This window comes from Oncorhynchus nerka, linkage group LG9a, assembly GCF_034236695.1.
Source record: "Oncorhynchus nerka isolate Pitt River linkage group LG9a, Oner_Uvic_2.0, whole genome shotgun sequence".
In the NCBI taxonomy this organism is placed as follows: Eukaryota; Metazoa; Chordata; class Actinopteri; order Salmoniformes; family Salmonidae; genus Oncorhynchus; species Oncorhynchus nerka.
In genome coordinates this window covers 35,604,398-35,627,664 of record NC_088404.1, presented here as the reverse complement: position 1 = coordinate 35,627,664, position 23,267 = coordinate 35,604,398, and the positions used below count along the sequence as shown (strand labels likewise).

Genomic DNA, 23,267 nt, shown 5'->3' with positions numbered 1-23,267 from the left:
AGCTTAACTTATTCTAGTGTGAATTGTTAGTTTGGTAAACTATGAGCAGCTTCCACAACACTGGTACAAACCCTGCATTGAAATGTCCATTTATAATCATCAAATCAAATCAAATTGATTGATATAGCCCTTCTTACATCAGCTGATATCTCAAAGTGCTGTACAGAAACCCAGCCTAAAACCCCAAACAGCAAGCAATGCAGGTGTAGAAGCACGGTGGCTAGGAAAAACTCTCTAGAAAGGCCAAAACCTAGGAAGAAACCTAGAGAGGAACCAGGCTATGAGATGTGGCCAGTCCTCTTCTGGCTGTGCCGGGTGGAGATTATAACAGAACATGGCCAAGATGTTGAAATGTTCCTAAATGACCAGCATGGTCAAATAATAATAATCGCAGTAGTTGTCGAGGGTGCAGCAAGTCAGCACCTCAGGAGTAAATGTTCATTGGCTTTTCATAGCCGATCATTGAGAGTATCTCTACCGCTCCTGCTGTCTCTAGAGAGTTGAAAACAGCAGGTCTGGGACAGGTAGCACGTGCGGTGAACAGGTCAGGGTTCCATAGCCGCAGGCAGAACAGTTGAAACTGGAGCAACAGCACGGCCAGGTGGACTGGGGACAGCAAGGAGTCATCATGCCAGGTTGTCCTGAGGCATGGTCCTAGGGCTCAGGTCCTCCGAGAGAGAGAAAGAGAGAATTAGAGAGAGCATACTTAAATTCACACAGGACACCGGATAAGACAGGAGAAGTACTCCAGATATAACAGACGGACCCTAGCCCCCTACACATAAACTACTGTAGCATAAATACTGGAGGCTGAGAGAGGAGGGTCAGAAGACACTGTGGCCCCATCCAATGATACCCCCGGACAGGGCCAAACAGGCAGGATATAACCCCATAATCTTCCCATAGCAAATAAGAGCAGCTTACATACAAACTGGTGCATGGAAGAGAGTGACCACCGACAAGCCTGTAGGCTGAAAGTCATGATCACAGTCAAATAGTGAGCAGATATGAAGTACATCAAAGAGGGAAAATGTTAATGTCACTCCCCAGTTGGCTGTTATCGCCATCAGTTTTGTATATATGTATTTATTGCTTGCAGCTTTTTTCTCTTGTTTCTGGTACTCTACTGAGGCCACTTGTATGACTGCTTCATATGTATAATCTCCTCTTGCTCCTCTCAGACATGATAAATAATCAATGTTATCCTCTAGGTCAGTGGTTCCCAGACAGGGGTAGTAGGACCCCTGGGGATACTTGTCCTATCCACAGGGGGTACTCAAAAAGACTCATGAGACCATATGCCTACTCGTAGAATGCACGTGAGGGGGTACTTCAGGGGTACTCCGGGCAGACAAATTCAGTTGTTGGTACAGGAAGCCAAAAAGGTTGGGAACCACTGTTCTAGATCAAATTATGCATAATTCATATAGAGTTGTATGCCGTTTCTCTGTTCTTCATACAGTAAGCTGTGTGGAAATGTGTGCAGAGTTTGCTATGAGCTGACCACAAGTACTCTGTCATAGAGAGACTCCTGGTCCTGTGTAGACATTCACCGAGACACAGCATTAGTAGGAGATGTGTTGGGCTCAGTGATTGATATTGAGTGAAGGTGATGTGCAGTGCTGCTGACCAGAGCTCAGCATAGAGAAGACATTGGGAAGAGGGAGAGTGATGGGCAAGGGGAGGGTCAGGGTTTTCAGAGCCTGCTCTCTGAGAAACCCTGGGGTGCAGGCATCTGTCAGTAACAGACCATGGGTGGAGGGGATGGACGAGGAGAAGGAGATGTGGGTGTCTATAGGGGCTGTGTGTCAGTGATGGCAGTGTGTAGGAGCAGAGGCTGAGCCCTTTATCAGCCCTACACAGTGATGGATGGATGGATGGATGGGCTGAGCACACTACCCTGCACTAGCCAGCGCTCAGAGCATTTGTCTAAGCCTAAGCTATTGGAATGTGTGCAACCTTTCTCTATGGCCATCCAGAGGGGACACCCACACACCATTGTTTACAGCAGTTTAAGAATTCAGACCATCTTAATCCATTTTTTTTTTAAGCAGACTCCAATCTGAATACATTTTCCAGCTGGTTGAACCAAGATGGTGATTTCAAGTAGAGATTCAAATGGAGCACTGGGGCGTGTGCACCCTTGTTCACTCACATTCTGAAGTAGCCTAATCTGTTTGTTTCTAGTCTCACATGTTTTTCTATATGTTATCTTTGCCTTTACCTCATAGTTGTCCTAGTCTTAAGGGAGCTTTGCTAAAGAATCATTTAAATGTTTTAATGTTATCTATGCAGGTTCCATCTGGTGATCAATAACTATTGATTGGTTGAGTGACCATTCAATGACAAATTAAACAACTGAATGAAATGTTAATGAAAGAACTTTGTATTCGTACAACCTAATGTGTATTTGTCAAACCTGAAGTGTTAGTCATTAATAAGGCATACATCCACAGTGTACTTTTGAACTAACAATAATAGGCCATTTCCAATCAAATAAAAACGTATCTACCACATGCAGTCAGAACCAAAGCAAAACAGAAACTAACTAGAGATACAAAGTCCTGCAGATTGTAACAAGCTTAGCGTCTCAGGGTCCATATTGCCCCAGTAGTAAATGCACAAAGAAGGATACAGGGAGATAATTCCAAACAATAGAAAACATTTAGAGCGGGAGCAGCAAACATTTGGACTGCTCTGACCTACTTTCAGCAACCAGGAATTTTACAGCTCCTCACCTGTGTCTCACAGACGCTTTGACCCCTCATAAACCGAGCACGGCTTGATATCTTAAACAGCTCGCTGACAGTGGGCTCAATAACATTTCTGAAGTAGCACATTTCAGAGTGGATTGTATAGTTAAATGAATTCCTTTCTGTACTGTTTTCCTAATGGAAATCCATTTGTATTTCCTGGTATTTTTCTTTCATATGCTCGAATATGTGACATTCAAGCTCAAATGGTGTAGGAGGTTTGAGAGCCTGTCATGGCCTGCCAGGCTGGTGTGACTGTGATCATATGAGGGTCTCCTTTAGGCTCTAATGAAGACAGCAGCCCCCCTGTGAGTCATCCTGCAGGCCCCCTGTCTGTATGTGTCATGGAGAAGACTGCATATCATCCCACTGTTCTGGACTGCATGTGCATCTCATTACTGGGTGTCCACATAATTAGCTAGCCAGGCTCTGTCCCCATTGAGCACACACAAAACCCGGCTCCAAGGGCAAATCAATAGTAGAGTGAGAGGAGAGAGAAGGGAGGACTGGCCTGGGTTTAGCATATACCCACCCCAGCATACAGTACTGTATCTTCTGATTGTCCCAGCAGTACTTGTGCAACACATTTGGGATGATAATTGCTCTGACTGCATGTAGAACAGCTGGGTGAGTGCTGTGAGCCAGGAGGCACAACAGATCCTCTGATGGAAGTGTTGTGACTTCTCTAATGGCTGTTGAAAAGGATGAACAGTGGGTATTCACCCCCCTTTTGATTTTTTCACATTTTGTTGCATTGCAATGTGGGATTGAAAGAGAGAGAATTTTGATTTGGTGTCATTGGTCTACACAATATACTCCATATTGTCAAAGTGCAAAGAAAATGAAATATTTTTTTTTACAGAATAATACAAATAAAATAACAGAAATATAGTTGTTGCATAAGTATTCAGCCCTTTTGTTTAAGCAAGCCTACAATAGTTCAGGAGTAAAATTTGGCTTAACAAATCTCATAATAAGTTACATGGACTCACTCTGTGTGAAATAAACATGATTTTTTAATGACTAACCCTTCCTCTGTCCCCCATACATACAACATCTGTAAGGTCTCTCAGTCAACTATTGAATTTCAAGCACAGATTCAACTACAAAACTAGGGAGCTTTTCGAAAGCCTCATGGAGAAGGGTAGGGTTTTTATATTGGTAACAATAACAAATCAGACATTGAATATCTCGTTAAGCATGGTCAAGTTAATAATTCTGCTGTGGATGATGAATTAAATAACCTAGACACATCAAAGATGCAGTTGTCGTTCTGAACTGAGCTGCAGGACAGGAAGGAAACTGCTCCGGGATGTCACCATGAGGCCAGCTACAGGGTTTAATGGCTGTGATGGGGAAAAACTGAGGATGAATCAACAACGTTGTAGTGACTCCACAATAATGACCTAAATGACAGAGTGAAAAGAAGAATAGAAATATACATAATCAAAATACTCCAAAACATTCATACTGTATGTAACAAGACACTACAGCAGGTGTTCTTAAACTTTTTCAGCCTGGGACCCAAATGAGAAATTCTGTGTTTTCAAGCTTAGGAAAATATGCAACTATACATAAATATTGGTACATTTCATTGCCCTTATGCCTAAAACAAATGCATTGTAGACAAAAAAACAAATAAATTAAATATCCATGTAAATATATAAATGTTTTTTTTCCACAATTAAAAACACTCTTACATATCTGTCTAGGTTGGAACTGTTGCTGTTAAAATACAATAAATCATTTTCATTCTGAACTGGAATAAACTGATTGATCACATCACACAGATGAATAACAGAACACACACACACACAGGCTTTTTGATAGTACAACCCTAAGTATCAGTACAGATGAAAAATTATCAGGCCTACTGTATATCTTACTGTAGAAATGATTGTTGAAAATAGTTTAGGTTGGAACTGTTGCTGTTAAAATACAATACATAAGTTTTATTCTGAACTGGAATAAACTGATTGATCACATCACACAGATGTAGACCAGAAAACACAGAGACACACAGTCCTAATGAGAGCATGTCTATTCTGGGCTCTGTTGACAGTGCAACACTGAGGTCATGCTCAGCCTTAACTGTTTCTCTACTTGTTTTTTAAGTATGTCAGAGTTGAGAACTGGACTAGTAACCGGAAGGTATGGACTAGTAACCGGAAGGTTGCAAGTTCAAACCCCCGAGCTGACAAGGTACAAATCTGTCGTTCTGCCCCTGAACAGGCAGTTAACCCATTGTTCCTAGGCCGTCATTGAAAATAAGAATTTGTTCTTAACTGATCTTGCCTAGTAAAATAAAGGTAAAAAAAAAAAAAAAATGTGGTGCCAAACTGAACCAGAACATCTACTGTTTTCTCAGTCAGACAGGAGACCGCTTCCTGCTGTAGATGAACAACTCAGAACTGTGTGAGTGTGTTTGCCTCAAAAAGCATCTTGCTTCAATCAGTTTATTCCTTTTAAGAAGAAAAAATATGATTGTATTTTAACAGCAACAGTTCCAACCTAGACTACTTTTCAACAATTTCTACAGTAAGATGTACAGTAGGCCTGATCATTTTTCATCTTCATTTGTACAGTCGTGGCCAAAAGATTTGAGAATGACAGAAATATTAATTTTCACAAAGTCTGCTGCCTCAGTTTGTATGATGGCAATTTGCATATACTCCAGAATGTTATGAAGAGTGATCAGATGAATTGCAAAGTCCCTCTTTGCATTGCAAATGAACTGAATCCCCCAAAAACATGTCCACTGTATTTCAGCCCTGCCACAAAAGGACCAGCTGACATCATGTCAGTGATTCTCTCGTTAACACAGGTGTGAGTGTTGACAAATACAAGGCTGGAGATACCTCTGTCATGCTGATTGAGTTTGAATAACAGACTGGAAGCTTCAAAAGGAGGGTGGTGCTTGGAATTGTTCTTCCTCTGTCAACCATGGTTACCTGCAAGGAATCATTGCTTTCACAAAAATGGCTTCACAGGCAAGGATATTGCTGCCAGTAAGATTGCACCTAAATCAACCATTTATCGGATCATCAACAACTTCAAGGAGAGTGGTTCAATTGTTGTGAAGAAGGCTTCAGGGCGCCCAAGAAAGTCCAGCAAGCGCCAGGACCTTCTCCTAAAGTTGATTCAGGTGCGGGATCGGGGCACCACCAGTACAGAGCTTGCTCAGGAATGGCAGTAGGCAGGTGTGAGTGCATCTGCACGCACAGTGAGGCGAAGACTTTTGGAGGATGGCCTGGTGTCAAGAAGGGCAGCAAAGAAGCCACTTCTCTCCGGGAAAAACATCAGGGACAGACTGATATTCTGCAAAAGGTACAGGGATTGGACTGCTGAGAACTGGGGTAATTTTCTCTGATGAATCCCCTTTCCGATTGTTTGGGGCATCCGGAAAAAAGCTTGCAGTGAGAAGAAGACCGGAGAAGACAAGGTGAGCGCTACCATCAGTCCTGTGTCATGCCAACAGTAAAGCATCCTTAGACCATTCATATGTGGGGTTGCTTCTCAGCCAAGGGAGTGGGCTCACTCACAATTTTGCCTAAGAATACAGCCATGAATAAAGAATGGTATCAACACATCCTCAGAGAGCAACTTCTCCCAACCATCCAGGAACAGTTTGGTGATGATCAATGCATTTTCCAGCATGATGGAGCACCTTGCCATAGGGCAAAAGTGATAACTAAGTGGCTCGGGGAACAAAACATCGATATTTTGTGTCCATGGCCAGGAAACTCCCCAGACCTTAATCCCATTGAGAACTTGTGGTCAATCCTCAAGAGGCGGGTGGACAAACAAAATCCCACAAATTCTGGCAAACTCCAAGCATTGATTATGCAGGAATGGGCTGCCATCAGTCAGGATGTGGCCCAGAAGTTAATTGACATCATGTCAGGGCGGATTGCAGAGGTCTTGAAAAAGAAGGGTCAACACTGCAAATATTGACTCTTTGCATCAACTTCATGTAATTGTCAATAAAAGCCTTATGAAATGCTTGTAATTATACTTCAGTATACCATAATCAAATCAAATGTATTTATATAGCCCTTCGTACATCAGCTGATATCTCAAAGTGCTGTACAGAAACCCAGCCTAAAACCCCAAACAGCAAGCAATGCAGGTGTAGAAGCACGGTGGCTAGGAAAAACTCCCTAGAAAGGCCAAAGGCCAATGCCATAACATCTAACAAAAATATCTAAAGACACTGAAGCAGCAAACTTTGTGGAAATTAATATTTGTGTCATTCTCAACTTTTGGCTTTGACTGTACTGTTACTAAGGTTGCACTATCAGTATCTTGCTTGCGAATGATAGCTATTAGCTGTGTACAAGGCCAGTGGATTGTGTGAAAGAGAAACTCACATCTACTACTATTAGAGTTAGTTAGTACTCCCTTATTTACGCTTATCACCTGTTATACAATGACAACAATGCGCTGCTAGCTGACTTACTTTTCCACTGTGGAAGCACTGTTTCCTGAAGCATTCTGCCCTGTTCTGAAAGAACTCCCTGGGTTTACCAGGGTGCTGTGGATGTTTGGTCAGGACCTGTCGTTTCATTACTAAGCACTTCCCCGCACAAAACACATTGGGCGCTCCTTGTTATAAGTTTCTATGAAAGAGAAACTCATCGCTGTACATGCGTTTCATGACAATTGACCTCAGTCAGAACTTGTGGTTAGCATGAATCCATTTGATGACAGCGGTGAGTGATGGCGTGTGAGAATGACAAGTCAGTGGCAGACAGTGCATCATCTGCTACTGAACGACAGCGCTGCATCGCGTGTATCGCGGAGTAATCTTCAAGAAAACTGCAGAAAAAAGATCAGGTAAACCGCGAAGCACATGTGCATCTCCCTCTCACACTCACGCACCTGCCAAACTGAGCAGACCGCTGCTAAGCAGAGAGCACACTTGGCCAAATCAATTCCAGTAATGAATGAAATAATTATATATTTACTCTGGCACATCACGACCCACCATTATCAGGTCCGTGTCGGTCGCGACCCATACTTTAGGAAAGGCTGCACGAAAGTAATAGTGACAAAAACATGGCAAAGTAATACACTTTTTGGCCTAAATGCAAAGCCTTATGTTTGGGGCAAATCCAACACAACACATCACTGAGTAAATTCCTCCTTACTTTCAAGCATGGGGGTGGTTGCATCATGGTTTGGGTATACTTCACGTCAGCAAAGACTGGAGTTTTTCAGGATAAATAGAAATGGGATGAAGCTAAGCACAGGCAAAATTCTAGAGGAAAACCTGCTTCAGTCTGCTTTACACAAGACACTGGGAGACTAATTAACCTTTCAGCATGACAATAAATCCAATCAAATTGTATTTGTCACATGCTTGGTAAACAACAGGTGTAGACTTGGTAAACAACAGGTGTAGACTAACAGTGAAATGTTTGCCAACAATGCAAAAAAATAAAAAGAGAAATAGTAGAAAAAAACATATAAATAGAAACACAACAAATAAATAGAAAAATTATAACAAAAGTTATAACTACACAATGAGTAACGATAACTTGGCTATTCACTGGTTACCAGTACCGACTCGATGTGCAGGGATACAAGGTATTGAGATAGATAGTGTATTCGGAAAGTATTCATACCCCATGACTTTCAGTTTTGTTATGTTACAGGCTTATTCTAAATTGGATTAATTTTTTTTTTCCCTCATCAATTTACACACAATACCCAATAATGGCAAAGAAAAAAAACATTTGCATAAGTATTCAGACCCTTTACTCAGTACTTTGTTGAAGAACCTTCACAGCCTTGAGTCTTTTGGGGTATGATGCTACAAGCTTGGCACACCTGTATTTGTGGAGTTTCTCCCAATGTTCTCTGCAAATCCTCTCAAGCTCTGTCAGGTTGGATGGGGAGCTTTGCTGCACAGCTATTTTCAAGTCCGGGCTCTGGCTGGGCCACTCAAGGACATTCGGAGACTTGTCCCAAAGCCACTCCTGTGTGGTCTTGGCTGTGTGCTTAGGGTCGTTGTCCTGTTGGAAGGTGAACAATCACCCCAGTCTGAGGTCCTGAGCGTTCTGGAACAGGTTTTCATCAAGGATCTCTCTGTACTTTGCTCTGATCATCTTTCCCTCGATCCTGACTAGTCTCCCAGTCCCTGCCATTAAAAACATCCCCACAGCATGATGCTGCCACCACTATGCTTCACCATAGGGATGGTGCCAGGTTTCGTCCTGATGTGACGCTTAGCATTCAGGTCGAAGAGTTCAATCTTGGTTTCATCAGAACAGAGAGTCCTTTATATTCCTTTTGATTGAGAGCTTTAAGTTCCTTGGTGTCCACATCAACAACAAAATAGAATGGTCCAAACACACCAAGACAGTCGTGAAGAGGGCACGACAAAACCTATTCCCCCTCAGGAAACTAAAAAGATTTGCCATGGGTCCTCAGATCCTCAAAAGGTTCTACAGCTGCAACATCGAGAGCATCCGGACCGGTTGCATCATTGCCTGTTACGGCAATTGCTCGGCCTCCGACCGCAAGGCACTACAGAGGGTAGTGCGTACAGCCCAGTACATCACTGGGGCTAAGCTGCCTTCCATCCAGGACCTCTACACCAGGCGGTGTAAGAGGAAGGCCCTAAAAATTGTCAAAGACCCCAGCCACCCCAGTCATAGACTGTTCTCTCTACTACCACATGGCAAGCGGTACCGGAGTGCCAAGTCTAGGTCCAAAAGGCTTCTCAACAGTTTTTACCCCCAAGCCATAAGTCTCCTGAACAGGTAATCAAATGGCTACCCGGGCTATTTGCATTGTGTGCCCCCACCAACCCCCCTTTTACGCTGCTGCTACTCTCTGTTTATCATATATGCATAGTCACTTTATCTATACATTCATGTACATACTACCTCAATTGGCACCACCCACCGCCCGCCAACCCCTCTTTTATACTACTGCTACTCTCTGTTCATCATATATGCATCGTCATGTACATACTACCTCAATCAGCCTGACTAACCGGTGTCTGTATGTAGCTTTGCTACATTTATAGCCTCGCTACTGTATAAGCCTCACTACTTTTATTTTTCACTGTCTTTTTATTTCTTTACTTACCAATTGTTCACCTAAACCTTTTTTGCACTATTTGTTGGAGCCTGTAAGTAAGCATTTCACTGTAACGTCTACACCTGTTGTATTCGGCGTGCGTGACAAATAAACTTTGATTTGATTTGACTCCAAGCGGACTGTCATTTAACTTTTACTGAGGATTGGCTTCAGTCTGGCCACTCTACCATAAAGGCCTGATTGGTGGAGTGCTGCAGGGATGGTTCTCCTTCCGGAAGGTTCTCCCATCTCCACAGAGGAACTCTGGTCCTCTGTCAGAGTAACCATTGGGTTCTTGGTCACCTCCCTCACCAATGCCCTTCTCCCCTGATTGCTCAGTTTGGCCGGGCGACCAGCTTTAGGAAGAGTCTTGGTGGTTCCAAGCTTCTTCCGTTTAAGAATTATGGAGGTCACTGTGTTCTTGGGGACAATGCTGCAGAAATGTTTTGGTTACCTTCCCCAGATCTGTGCCTCGTCACAGTCCTGTCTCCGAGCTCTACGGACAATTACTTTGACCTCATGGCTTGGTTTTTGCTTTGACATGCACTGTCAACTGTGGGATCTTATATAGAAATGTGTGTGCCTTTCCAAATCATGTCCAGTCAGTTGAATTTACCACAGGTGGACTCTAATCAAGTTGTAGAAACATCTCAAGAATGATCAATGGAAACAGGATGCACCTGAGCTCAATTTTGAGTCTCATAGCAAAGTGTCTGAATACTTGTGTAAATACATTATTTGTTTTTCTTGTTTGTACACATTTGCAAACATTTCTTAAAAACCTGTTTTCTCTTTGGCATTGAGGTATTGTGTGTAGATTGGTAAGGGAAAAACATATTTAATACATTTTAGAATAAGGCTGTAACATAACAAAATGTGGAAAAAGTCAAGGGGTCTGAATACTTTCCGAATGTACTGTATGTACATATAGTTAGGGATAAAGTGACTAGGCAACGTGATAGATAAACAATAACAGCAGCGTATGTGATGAGTCAAAAGAGCTTAGTGCAAAAGGGTCAATGCAGATATTTCAGGTAGCTATTGGTTAACTATTTAACTAACTATTTAGCAGTCTTATAGCTTGGGGGTAGAAGATGTTCAGTGTCCTGTTGGTTCCAGACTTGGTGCGTCGGTACCGCTTGCCGTGCCGTAGCAGAGAGAACAGTCTATGACTTGGGTGACTTGAGTCTTAGAATATGTTTAGGGCCTTCCTCTGACACCACCTGGTATAGAGTTCCTGGATGGTAGGTAGCTCGGCCCCAGTGATGTATTGGGCCGTACATACTACCCTCAGTAACGCCTACAACACAAGACTAAATCTTCATTGGAGTTGCTTACCAAGAAGAAAGGGAATGTTCCTGAGTGACCAAGTTACAGTTTCGACTTAAATCTGCTTGAAAATCTATGGCAAGATTTGAAAATTGTTGTCCAGCCATGATCCCCAACACCTTGACAGACATTGAAGAATTTCAAAAGAATAAATGGGCAAATATTGCACAATACAGAGCCTTACCCAAGAAGACTCACAGCTGTAATCGCTGCCATAGGTCTTTCTGACATGTTTTGACTCCGGGGGCTGAATACGCATCTAATAAAGATATATTACACGGAACCAAAACCGGCTGCGCGCGTACCCCATCGTGTGCTATCGTGCATAAATGTATTTTATCCCCCTACACCAAACGCGATCACGACACGCAGGTTAAAATATCAAAACAAACTCTGAACCAATTACATTAATTTGGGGACAGGTCAAAAAGCATTAAACATGTATGGCAATTTAACTAGTTAGCTTACATTTGCTAGCTAATTTGTCCTATTTAGCTAGCTTGCTGTTGCTAGCTAATTTGTCCTGGGATATAAACATTGAGTTGTTCTTTTACCTGAAATGCACAAGGTCTTCTACTCCGACAATTAGTCCACACATAAAACGGCCAACCGAATCGTATCTCTCCTCCTTCCAGGCTTTTTCATCTTTGAACTTATATGGTGATTGGCATCTACACTTTACCACGACAACTGGCAAAACATTTAGTCTTTCATTCACCCACGTGGGTATAACCAATGAGGAGATGGCACGTGGGTACCTGCTTCTATAAACCAATAAGGAGATGGGAGAGGCAGGACTTGCAGCGCGATCTGCGTCAGAAATAGGAATGACTTGGCAACAGCAGACGCTCGTTGGCACGAGCGAGCAGTGTTGGGGCAATAATTGAATAACATGGATTTCTACATTTATTTTGCAACGCTCACGCATGCGACGCATCCGGTCTGGTCAGCATGTTAGTGTTATGATAGGCACAGTATAGAGGAGGAATAGAACCTGCAGGCTTTGATTTAGTTGACTATACTATGATCAGCTCACAAGACAAAGATCATAATGGGTGATTTTGCATATACTTGGAAAGTAGAATCAGTTAAATAGGAACCAGTTGGAGCCCAATCAGTAGCGTCTTGGAGAGAAGAGAACATGATTTGCAATGCATGCATTAAGAGTAGGCTATAGGCTAAACACTAAAGTATTTCATTTCATAGAAGTCATATGGCAACCAAGGCTGGTTTTCTAGGTCACCACATAGTCTCCTGTGTCTGGTTCTGAACAACTCCTCTCAACCATTCATTCATTTCTCTGATTCCTATTATACAGTCCCCCTGCATTAGTAAAGTTGTAAACAGTATAATCGTATTCTCCTTGCATTGTCTATCAAAGCAAATGTCAGCATGAAATATTTACCCAGGCAATTACATATGGTAAGCATTTTATTTCAGCTTTCTCATGGGGTCCTACTAACCATACACAGCTAAGACAACAACAACAACTCTGCCCTGCATTATAATAGTCAGATCTGTGGATAGAGCATGTAATCCCTCAAGTGTTGGGTATTTCAATGAGGACTCTAATTTGTTCCTGAAGAGCCCTGTAATGGTTTATCTTTTGTGGATGGATTTTTGAAGAAGGCAGAGTTCCCATGTTAAACCCACAGTGCATCCTAAACAGCCAGGACAAAGATTATCAGCCCCCTATGTACTCTCAGAATCACCTTCCGGAAAGCCTACCGGACTGGTCCTCTCCCACCATGGGATAGCCAGTAGTCCCATATACACTGAACATAAATATAAACGCAACATGCAACCGTTTCAAAGATTTGACTGAGTTACAGTTCATAAGGAAATCAGTCAAATTAATTCAATTCATTAGGTCCTAATCTATGGATTTCACATGACTGAGAATACAGACATGCATCTGTTGGTCAAATAACAAAAAGAAAGTAGGGGCGTGGATCAGAAAACCAGTCAGTATCTGGTAAGACCACCATATGTCTCATGCAGCGCAAAACATCTGCTTCGCATAGAGTTGATCAGGCTGTTGATTGTGGCCCGTGGAATGTTGTCCAACTCCTCTTCAATGGCTGTGCGAAGTTGCTGGATATTGTCAGGAACTGGAACACGGTGTCGTACACGTCGATGCAGAGCATCCTAAACATGCTCAATGGGTGACATGTCTGGTGAGTATGCAGGCCATGGAAGAACTAGGACATTGTCAGTTCCAGGAATTGTGTACAGATCCTTGTGACATGGGCCCGTGCATTATCATGCTGAAACATGAGGTGATGGCGGCGGATTAATGGCACGACAATGGTATCTCTGTGCATTCAAATTTCCATAAAATGTAATTGTGTTCATTGTCCGTAGCATGTGATTGCCCATACCATAACTCCACCGCCACCATGGGGCACTGCTCATAACGTTGACATCAGAAAACCACACAACGCCATACACGCTGTCCACCATCTACACGGTACTATTGAAACCAGGATTCATCCGTGAAGAGCACACTTTTCCAGTGTGCTAGTGGACATTGAAGTTGAGCATTTGCCCACTGAAGTCAGTTATTAAGCCGAACTGCAGTTAGGTCAAGATCCTGGTGAGGACGACAAGCAAGCAAATGAGCTTCCCTGAGATGGTTTCTGACAGTTTGTGCAGAAATTCTTCGGTTGTGCAAACCAACAGTTTCATCAGCTGTCCGGGTGGCTGGTCTCAGATGATCCCGCAGCTGGTGGTGTTCTGCGGTTGTGAGGCAGGTTGGCCGTACTGCCAAATTCTCTAAAATGACGTTGAAGGCGGCTTATGGTAGATAAATTAACATTAAATGATCTGGTAACAGCTCTGGTGGACATTCTTGCAGTCAGCATACCAATTGCAAGCTCCCTCAAAGCATGAGACATCTGTGGCATTGAGTTGTGTGACAAAGCTGCACATTTTAGAGTGGCTTTTATTGTCCCCAGCACAAGGTGTATCTGTGTAATGATCATGCTGTTTAATAATCAGCTTCTTGATATTCACACCTGTCAGTTGAATGGATTATCGTGGCATAGGAGAAATGCAACCAATAGAGAAACGAATAGAGAAAAGGACTTGACTTTAAGTTTTCCTCAATCCATCTGCATTCACGATCTTATGAAACTTTCTTCATGACAACACACTAGAGATTTTAGTACGCCTGGTTTAGACCCTGACTGATATGTTTTGACAGGGAGATTTGGCCCCAGTGCCCGGAAAAAGTCCTGGCTGCAAGGAGGAGGGAGGCTGAGTGCCAGCTCTCTCACTCAGTTAGGCCAGCACAGCTCACACCTCACAAAATTGACCAAACATCAATGGAATAGTTTCCCCGGATGTTGAATATGAACTAGGTTATTTTTCTAGTCAGAACTGACCAAAAATGACTCCTAAGATCTAGTGATATGATTGTCATAACTCACACAAGGAATATGCCTAGACATTGGCGTTGTGAATGTCACGATGCTGGCGTCGGCATGCAGCACATTAGATACTTTCTCCCTTAAAGGGGGAAGCAGTCTGCCATACTGCTCTCCTCTTTCAGGTTGATGAGTTCTAGTTCCTTCCCCCACATTACAGTAGGGTATTAATGCAATAGGTACAGCCATGATAGTGATTGCAGGCCTGGGCTGGCTACAGACAGAGACAGCTACTTTACATTTCATCAGCCAGCTAGGTGCTTCTGCTGGCTCCACATCTGTTATGGATATTTACCACAGATGGGAAATGGAATACCATTTCAAATATATTCATTACTAAGAGCTGGTTTATTTTGGCAGTTTGCTGCGTAGGTTTCAAAGACAGAGGTGATTAAATATTCTCATCCACATATTACAATAACCTATCAATGAGCTGAGCTCACAGATAGCTTCTGATATCCTCCTAACAAAGTAGGCATTTCATCCAGTCAGCAGTGATGAAATGATCAGCTACTGACCATGTGTCAGAAGTTCCTGTGGTAAGACTAAAGTGTAGATTCACACACAGAGTGCAGAAGGTTTTATTGCACCTGAAAAACAGGGCTATGTTCAAGAACAAGGTTTACTAAGAAAATAAATACAGAACCATACAAAACCAGTCGTCGACAGCTGTACAGTACCAGGCTCCGCCTCACAGGGAAACATGGGGGGTTGGTAACCAAGGACACACTGAAACGGAGTAAGACAGAAGGATTAAGGAATGAGTTCTGAGCGTATTCGGCCCAGGCCATATACCGACTCCAGTCGTGTGGAGAGGCAGAACATTGTTGGCGGAGGTACTTCCCTATTTCTTGTTTCAGGCATTCTGTCTGCCCGTTGGTCTGGGGATGGTACCCAGATGAGAGGCTGAGGGCGACCCCCAGTCGGTCACAGAATGCTCGCCACCCCCGGGAGACAAACTGTGGCCTGCGGTCGGAGACGATGTCCTCCGGAATCCTATACAGACAGCACACCTGCTGGAACATACACTCAGCCAATTCCATGTCGTTAGGTAAATTGGGAAGAGGAACCAGATGACACATTTTTGAAAAACGGTCAACTATGACAAGGATGGTTGTGTTGCCAGAGGATTCAGGAAGGTCTGTGATGAAGTCAACAGCTATGTGGGACCAGGGTCTGTGAGGATTTGGCAAAGGTTGAAGCTTACCGGAAGGTAGATGACGAGGGCTTTTGGTTTGGGCGCAGACTGGACATGAGAGTACGTAATCCCTTACGTCGGATGCCAGTGAGGACCACCAAAACTTATGGGCTAGAAGTTCAGTGGTTCGTGTAATGCCCTGACCCCAAGGATGTGTGACACCATTGCATCGGTTGGGGTCTAACAGCTGCTGGTACGTAACTCCTCCCAGCCGGTGTCTCAGGAGCAGCTGGGTTCTTGCATGGCAGAGTGAACCTTCCACTGTACCAGTTCCATAATGCAAGAGGAAAGAAGAATGGGTGTAGGGTCTGATTTACTGGTCGAAAGGTCAAACTGGTGGGGGAGAGCATCAGCAGTTACGTTTTTCTTTCCAGGGATGTAAGTAACATGAAAATGGAAGCGTGTGAATGAGAGCCCAGCGGGCTTGTCTGGAGTTTAACCTCTTGGCCCCTCTGATATAATCCAGATTACGATAATCTGGGATGTTGTGTGCCCTCCAACCAGTGGCGCCACTCCTCGAGGGCCAGCTTGATGGCGAGGAGTTCTGTTCCCCCACATTGTAATGCCTCTCAGCGGGGAATCACTTCCTGGAGAAGAAGGCACAGGGATGTGATTTGGGAGGTGTTCCCACCCGCTGAGAGAGTATGGCTCCTACTTTGGAGGCATCCACCTCCAGGTAGAAAGGAAGGGTCGGATCTGGTTGGCGAAGGACCAGAGCTGAGGTGAAGCAGTAATTCAAGTTGTTGAAAGCAATTGTGCAGCAGTAGTTGGAGAACCCAATGAAATGTTGGATATGTGGGACAGTAGCGTCCCACCTGGCCCACATCCAGTGAAGATGCAGAGCGCCAAATTCAAATAAATTACTATATTAATTCAACTTTGATGAAATCACACATTCAATATAACAAATTAAAGCTACACTTGGTGTGAATCCAGCCAACAAGTCAGATTTAAAAAATGCTTTACGGCGAAAGCAAACTATGCTATTATCTGAGGATAGCGCCCCAGTAAACAAAGAGAGAAAAGCATATTTCAACCCTGCAGGCGCGACACAAAACGCAGAAATAAAAATATAATTCATGCCTTACCTTTGACGAACTTCTTCTCTTGGCTCTCCAATATGTCCCATAAACATCACAAATGGTCCTTTTGTTCGATTAATTCCGTCGATATATATCCAAAATGTCCATTTATTTGGCGTGTTTGATCCAGAAAAACACCTTGCGCAACGTGACTACAAAATATCTCAAAAGTTACCTGTAAGCATTGTCCAAACATTTAAAACTACTTTTGTAATACAACTTTAGGTATTTTTTTACGTAAATAATCGATCAAATTTAAGACTGGATATACTGTGTTCAATACCGGAGGAAAACAAAGTGGAACCTGCTTTCAGGTCACACGCCTCTAACAAAGAGTACACTTCCCTCGAGCCTCATTACTTCTTTATTTCTCAAAGGGAAAACCTCAACCAATTTCTAAAGACTTGACATCCAGTGGAAGCGATAGGAACTGCAGGAAAGTCAATTAGAAATCTGGATTCCCCGGCCTCCTGGGTGAGGCAGTGGTTAAGGGTGCTGTACGGCTTCCGGGTTGGATGCGCGCTGTGTTAAGAAGCAGTGCGGTTGTGTATCGGAGGACGCATGACTCTCAACCTTCGTCTTTCCCGAGCTCGTACGGGAGTTGTAGCGATGAGACAAGATAGTAGCTACTAAAACAATTGGATACCACGAAATTGGGGAGAAAAAGGGGTAAAAAAATACATCTGGATTCCCAATGAAAACCCATTGAAAAGAGAGTGACCTCTCTGAACAGTTTGTCCTCTGGGTTTTGCCTGCCAAAAAAGTTATGTTATACTCACAGACATGATTCAAACAGTTTTAGAAACTTCAGAGTGTTTTCTACAAATCTACTAATAATATGCATATCTTAGCTTCTGGGTCTGAGTAGCAGGTCATTTACTTTGGACACGCTTTTCATCCGGACGTGAAAATGCCCCCTGTCACAAAGAAGTTGCCCCCTGTCACAAAGAAGTTAATGGTGGTGGGTTTGCGCCAGTTACTGACGGTGTTGACTTTGTTCTCATCCATGCTGACCCCTCCAGGTGTCAGTACGAAACAGAGGAAGTTTACCAAGGTTGCTTTGAAGGTGCTCTTTTCAGTCTTCACATAAAGGTTATGGTCAAGGAGCTGTTGAAGAACCTTTTGCACGTGTTCCTTCAGGGAGTAAATCAGGATGTCATCAATGTAGACGATGAGAAAGAGGTTGATCATATCCTGGAAAACCTTGTTCTTAAAGGATTGGAAGACAGCAGGAGCTTTAGTAAGACATGACCAGGTATTCGTAGTGCCCTCGTGCAGTGATAAAGGCAGTCTTCCATTTGCCGCCTTCATGTATACGGTCAAGGTTATAGGCACTTCACAGGTCGAGTTTTGTATAGATGCTGGTGTGGCCCACTTGCTCAAGGGTCACTGGAATCAGAGGAAGAGGGAAACGGTTCTTGACCATGACGTCATTTGGGGAATGGTAATCAATACGTGGATGGAGACCACCATCCTTTTTTCCAACGAAGAAGTTGGACACAGCCGGGGAAGAGGAAGGACGAATGAAACCGTTTGAGCGATTCATCAATGTAGTTCTCCATTGCTTCATTTTCCGGGATAGATGGGGGGTAAACACAGCCCTTCGGTGGGGACGCTCCAGGGAGTAAGTCAATAGCACAGTCCCCTGGGTGATGTGGTGGCAGAGTGGAGTCCTTGATTTTGCTGTACTGGGTGTATTCAGATGGTATACTGTGTGGCACTGCAGAGTCCTCAATGGTGGTGGCTCTGCAGGGTAGGCTGAGACAACTGTAGAAGCAGGTAGAAGACCAGGACAGTAGTTGACCTTGTCGCCACGAGATGGCAGGGTCATGACAACAAAGCCAGGGGTGTCCGAGGATGAGTGGCTGTTTAGGGGATGAGAGTTCCATGGTTTCGGTGTGGAAGACTCCAATCTGGAGGGTGAAGCTCTGTGTCAAGTGCATAATGAAGCCCGTGCCCAATGGCTGTCCGTCCAGAGTGTTAATCCTTAAGGGAGGGGTGACATGTGTTAGATCAATGTCAGACTCTTGTACTAGCTGGTGATCGATAAAATTACCTGGTGCTCCCAAATCTATCAAGCCCTCTATGTACTTAGTAACCCCCTTCACGGTTATCAATACTGGGATGGAGAATTGCTTCTGGGATATGTTTAGAAATAAGGACACTCCTACCTGCATGGCAATGGAGGGACCCTTATCTCTCTGTGGGAGCGAACAGGGCAATGGCTGAGTAGATGATCTTTCCCTCCACAGTATAGGCAGAGCCCTTCTTGGATCCGCCTTTGATGTTTGATACACGGGAGAGGAGCATGGCCCAACTGCATGGGCTCTGAAAGACTCGGACGGGATCATGGAAGGAGATTGTTTGGTGTTCCTGGGTGGCAGAGATCTTCAGCGGTCGGCGATGAGGTGGTCGATGGAGATGGACAGACGAATGTATGGATTTAAATCCTGAAGGTCACCTCTACAGGCCAGCTCCGCCTGAACTTCCCTGTTGAGCCCTCATCGGTAGACGGTAGGTAAAGCTGCCTCACTACATCCACTCCCTGCAGCCATGGTGTGGAACTCGAGGGCATACTCAGCAGCTGAATTGCGTCCTTGTTGAAGGTCTATGAGGAGGTCTCCTATAGGACGACCGGAAGGAGAGTGACCGAGTCATTCCAGGGTGTGAAAATGGGTCTCGGATCCGAGTTCTGTGCTGGTGGCAGTCCATATGGCGGGGGCCCAATCCAGGGTTTTGCCTGTGAGTAGAGACAGCAAACTCCACCATGCTCTTGTGGGTGGCAAAGTTAGTGGGGTTGTGCTCAATGTATTTGCTGCATTGCATCAGAAATGCCTGACATTTCCCAGGTGAACCGTCATATTTTCCAGGCATGGATATGAATGAAGGAGGGCTATGGGTTACGATACCTGGCATCGGAGGAGTAGGGATAGGATGCCGGAGTAGATGGCAGATTTCCTCCATACGCTCCTCTTGCTGGGTTAGGCGTCGCTGTAGCTCCGCTGAATCCATTCCGTTTTTAGGTGAGGTATACTGTAATGAATACTCAGGGAGAAAAAGGTATAGATTCACACGCAGAGAGCAGCAGGTGTTTATTGCGGCTTCGCAGAAGTTAGGAATCGTGGTCACAGGCAGGCAATGGTCATACACAGGTAGACAAACAAGCAGGTGAATCACAACTAGGACTGAAGGCTATAACTGGTTCTCACAAACGAGCTAAGAAAAGGCTTAGTAGAGTCAAAACGAACAATACCTTACAAAGGCACAAACAGAATGAACTGAACTAAGTAAGGAGCTGATGAGACCAGGTGAGTAACTAACAGGTGAAATGAATGAACAAAAATGAAAGACAGGGTTACGTTCATTAACACAAAGAAACAGAACACAAGGTTGACTAAGAAAATAAATACAGAACCTTACAAAGACAGTGTCGTAAGACAGCTTGATGAATCTTACACTCCCAAAAACCTGCAGTTCAGAATGTCCCATCTCTGATCAAGAGTTTAATAAGATTTTGAAATAACATATTTACATGAATTAATGTAATGAACCATTAACTACGCTAAGCTGGGCATAGGGAGTAGACATTGAAATGGGCAAAGAGATGTGGCCATTCCAGGCCCCTCGGTTACCTCATTACACAGACTGGCTGCAGAGTTCCCATTCACTAACGAAACTATAGAGGGTCATCTCAACAGCAACGATGATGTGCTGCAGTGGAATGGAAGTAGTCTCCAGAGGATAATGTGATGATATCTCCCTCTCTGTTTAAATTCCTAAATTGCTTTGTCAGTTAGTTACTATGGCTCCGATACTGGCGCTCTGCAGCTTTGCTCGGAAGTGCTTCTGCAGCTCCTTATCTTCCTCAGCTGTGGTATCTTTAGATCTGTGTGACTGGTTGTGAAATAACCTATGAGTGTTGCTGTAGGACTGTGTCAACACTGCTCCCCTGGCCTCCTAGCCTGATGGCCAATGCGTCAGGCCCAGGGTCCATAGTATGTGTCTGCGTCCCCGATCTTCCATTTTAGCCCCACTTGACAGATGACACATCCTCCCCGTCACACATCACATCATACCCGTCACACATCACCTCCTCCACTTCACACATCACATCTGCTCCTTAACACATCCCATCTGAACCTGCTTTACTAGAGCAGAGTACTGGAGGGGCCAACACAGGCCGAAGGACACATCTGGGAGCATGTGACCCAGGCTGTCCAGATGGTGTCCAGTTTGTGTGTGACGCAGGTGGCCAGTGCTTGTGTTTACAGGTGTGTGTGTGTATAGATGATGGGCATAGCAAGGGGGACCATAGCTATTTATATCAGTCAACACTTTTCCAGTCAACACTACCACAGTGGAATTCAGGAAGCCTTGACCCCTCCCGTGCTGCTCGAATTGCAAACCTGATAGACATAGCACCTGTTTAACTAGTAGGACTACAAGCACCGCTATTTATGAGTCCCACATGTTTATATCTAGAACTATCCTTTGACTGACTTTGCAATACAGTGATATACAGTACACCAGGGTTTACAACAGGAACTGGAGGATATGCAGGATATGACTGATTCCAAGTATTGGGAATTATACCTCTTTTACGTCAGACCCCTCTATGCAAAAAAAATCTGTGTGGGAAAGATAACATTGCAGAAGTTTATCCTGCTCTGAACTTGTCATAGCTATACTCTTTTAATGTTGAGTTAATGTGTCTAGATTACCTCAAGACTTTGCTCTGCCTTGAATAAACTCCTGTCATTCAACCACTTCTCCAGCTCCATGTAACAGTACAATGGGAAAATGATGTTTCCGTAAACAATTCCATGAAGAACTCCATGGTGGCTCCCTGGCACAGTGGCACGTCACTGTATGATGCAGCTGAGCCTCCCTATAAGCACTCATCCCTATTGGATTGCTGCTATGGGCCTTGGTTTTATTTTTATCTCAGCCTTGTGAATGAATCAGTTCTCACATGCTTTGGTTTCTCCCAGTATAGGACTATAGCAGTAACTGGGCAGGGGAAGGAAGGCCAGTAGGGTGAATCTGGCAGTAACTAGGAAGGCCCAGCTTGGTCTCCAAGACTAGACGTAACATAGTAAATGTAAATCTGGGACATTCAAATTAGTGTGATATGTTTGGTATGGTTACATAAGACAGAAGGTTGCATAAAGATGCACTATGCAGAAATCATCCCGCCATTTCCTGGTTGCAATATTTCACCTAAATTCCGTTTGTGACAAAACAAGCAAATATAATGTAGAGAATCTTTGAACCATTTAAACCGCTGTGAAATTTAATTTCCATAACCAAAAAGATTGTATTTTCAGCGGTTTGAAGCTGCTGTTCAAAACTGAAAGTAAAAGACGCTAAATCTAAACTTAAGCAAGAGAAGCATAGAAATAGCGCATATAGAACAGATCTACCGTTGCTTAGACTTGCTTTCAATGAGAATGACAGATCTATAGCTCCCATTTATATATGCATTTGGTCACAGCTTTAAGGCAATAACAGAAGGTGGTGCTAATTAGCAACTTTGCAAATCATTACTACTTTTTAGCTACTTTGCAACGACTTAGTATGTTAGCTAACCCTTCGCCTAACCAAAATTCTCTGAGACCATGTTGGAAGGCCAGTAAAGTGACTCTGGCAGTAACTAGGAAGGCAAGTAGAGTGACTCTGCCAGTAACTAGGAAGACCAGTAGAGTGACTCTGAACATAACTCGGAAGGCCAGTAGAGTGACTCTGGCAGTAACTAGGAAGGCCAGTAGAGTGGCTTTGGCAGTAACTAGAAAGGCCAGTAGACTGACTGGCAGTTGCTAGGAAGGCCAGTAGAGTGGCTTTGGCAGTAACTAGAAAGGCCAGTAGAGTGACTTTGGCAGTAACTAGAAAGACCAGTAGAGTGACTGGCAGTTGCTAGGAAGGCCAGTAGAGTGGCTTTGGCAGTAACTAGAAAGGCCAATAGACTGACTGGCAGTTGCTAGGAAGGCCAGTAGAGTGGCTTTGGCAGTAACTAGAAAGGCCAGTAGTAGAGTGACTAGCAGTTGCTAGGAAGGCCAGTAGAGTGGCTTTGGCAGTAACTAGAAAGGCCAGTAGACTGACTGGCAGTTGCTAGGAAGGCCAGTAGAGTGGCTTTGGCAGTAACTAGAAAGGCCAGTAGAGTGACTGGCAGTTGCTAGGAAGGCCAGTAGAGTGACTGAATGTAACTAGGAAGGCCAGTAGATTGACTCTGATGGTGACTGGGAAAATCCAGTTAGTTTAATGGGTTTAATGAGCGATTAGTGTTTTTTGAAGTCTGAACATAACTCGGAAGGCCAGTAGAGTGACTCTGGCAGTAACTAGGAAGGCCAGTAGAGTGACTCTGGCAGTAACTAGGAAGGCCAGTAGAGTG

At 44.0% G+C, this 23,267-nt stretch overlaps 1 protein-coding gene across 2 annotated transcripts in view; it reads left to right on the top strand.

Annotated features, from left to right (window-relative positions):
* The window catches only part of LOC115134225 (semaphorin-4B), a 90,681-nt gene that overhangs the window by 8,337 nt on the left and 59,077 nt on the right, over positions 1 to 23,267 (top strand). Inside the window, exon 2 of one of the 2 annotated variants that reach the window (XM_065022539.1) lies at positions 19,132 to 19,393. The exons of the other annotated variant lie outside the window; for it this stretch is intronic. The gene's annotated coding sequence lies outside the window, so the exon portion shown is untranslated. The remainder of the gene's footprint in view (positions 1 to 19,131; positions 19,394 to 23,267) is intronic. 2 annotated transcript variants of the gene reach the window in all.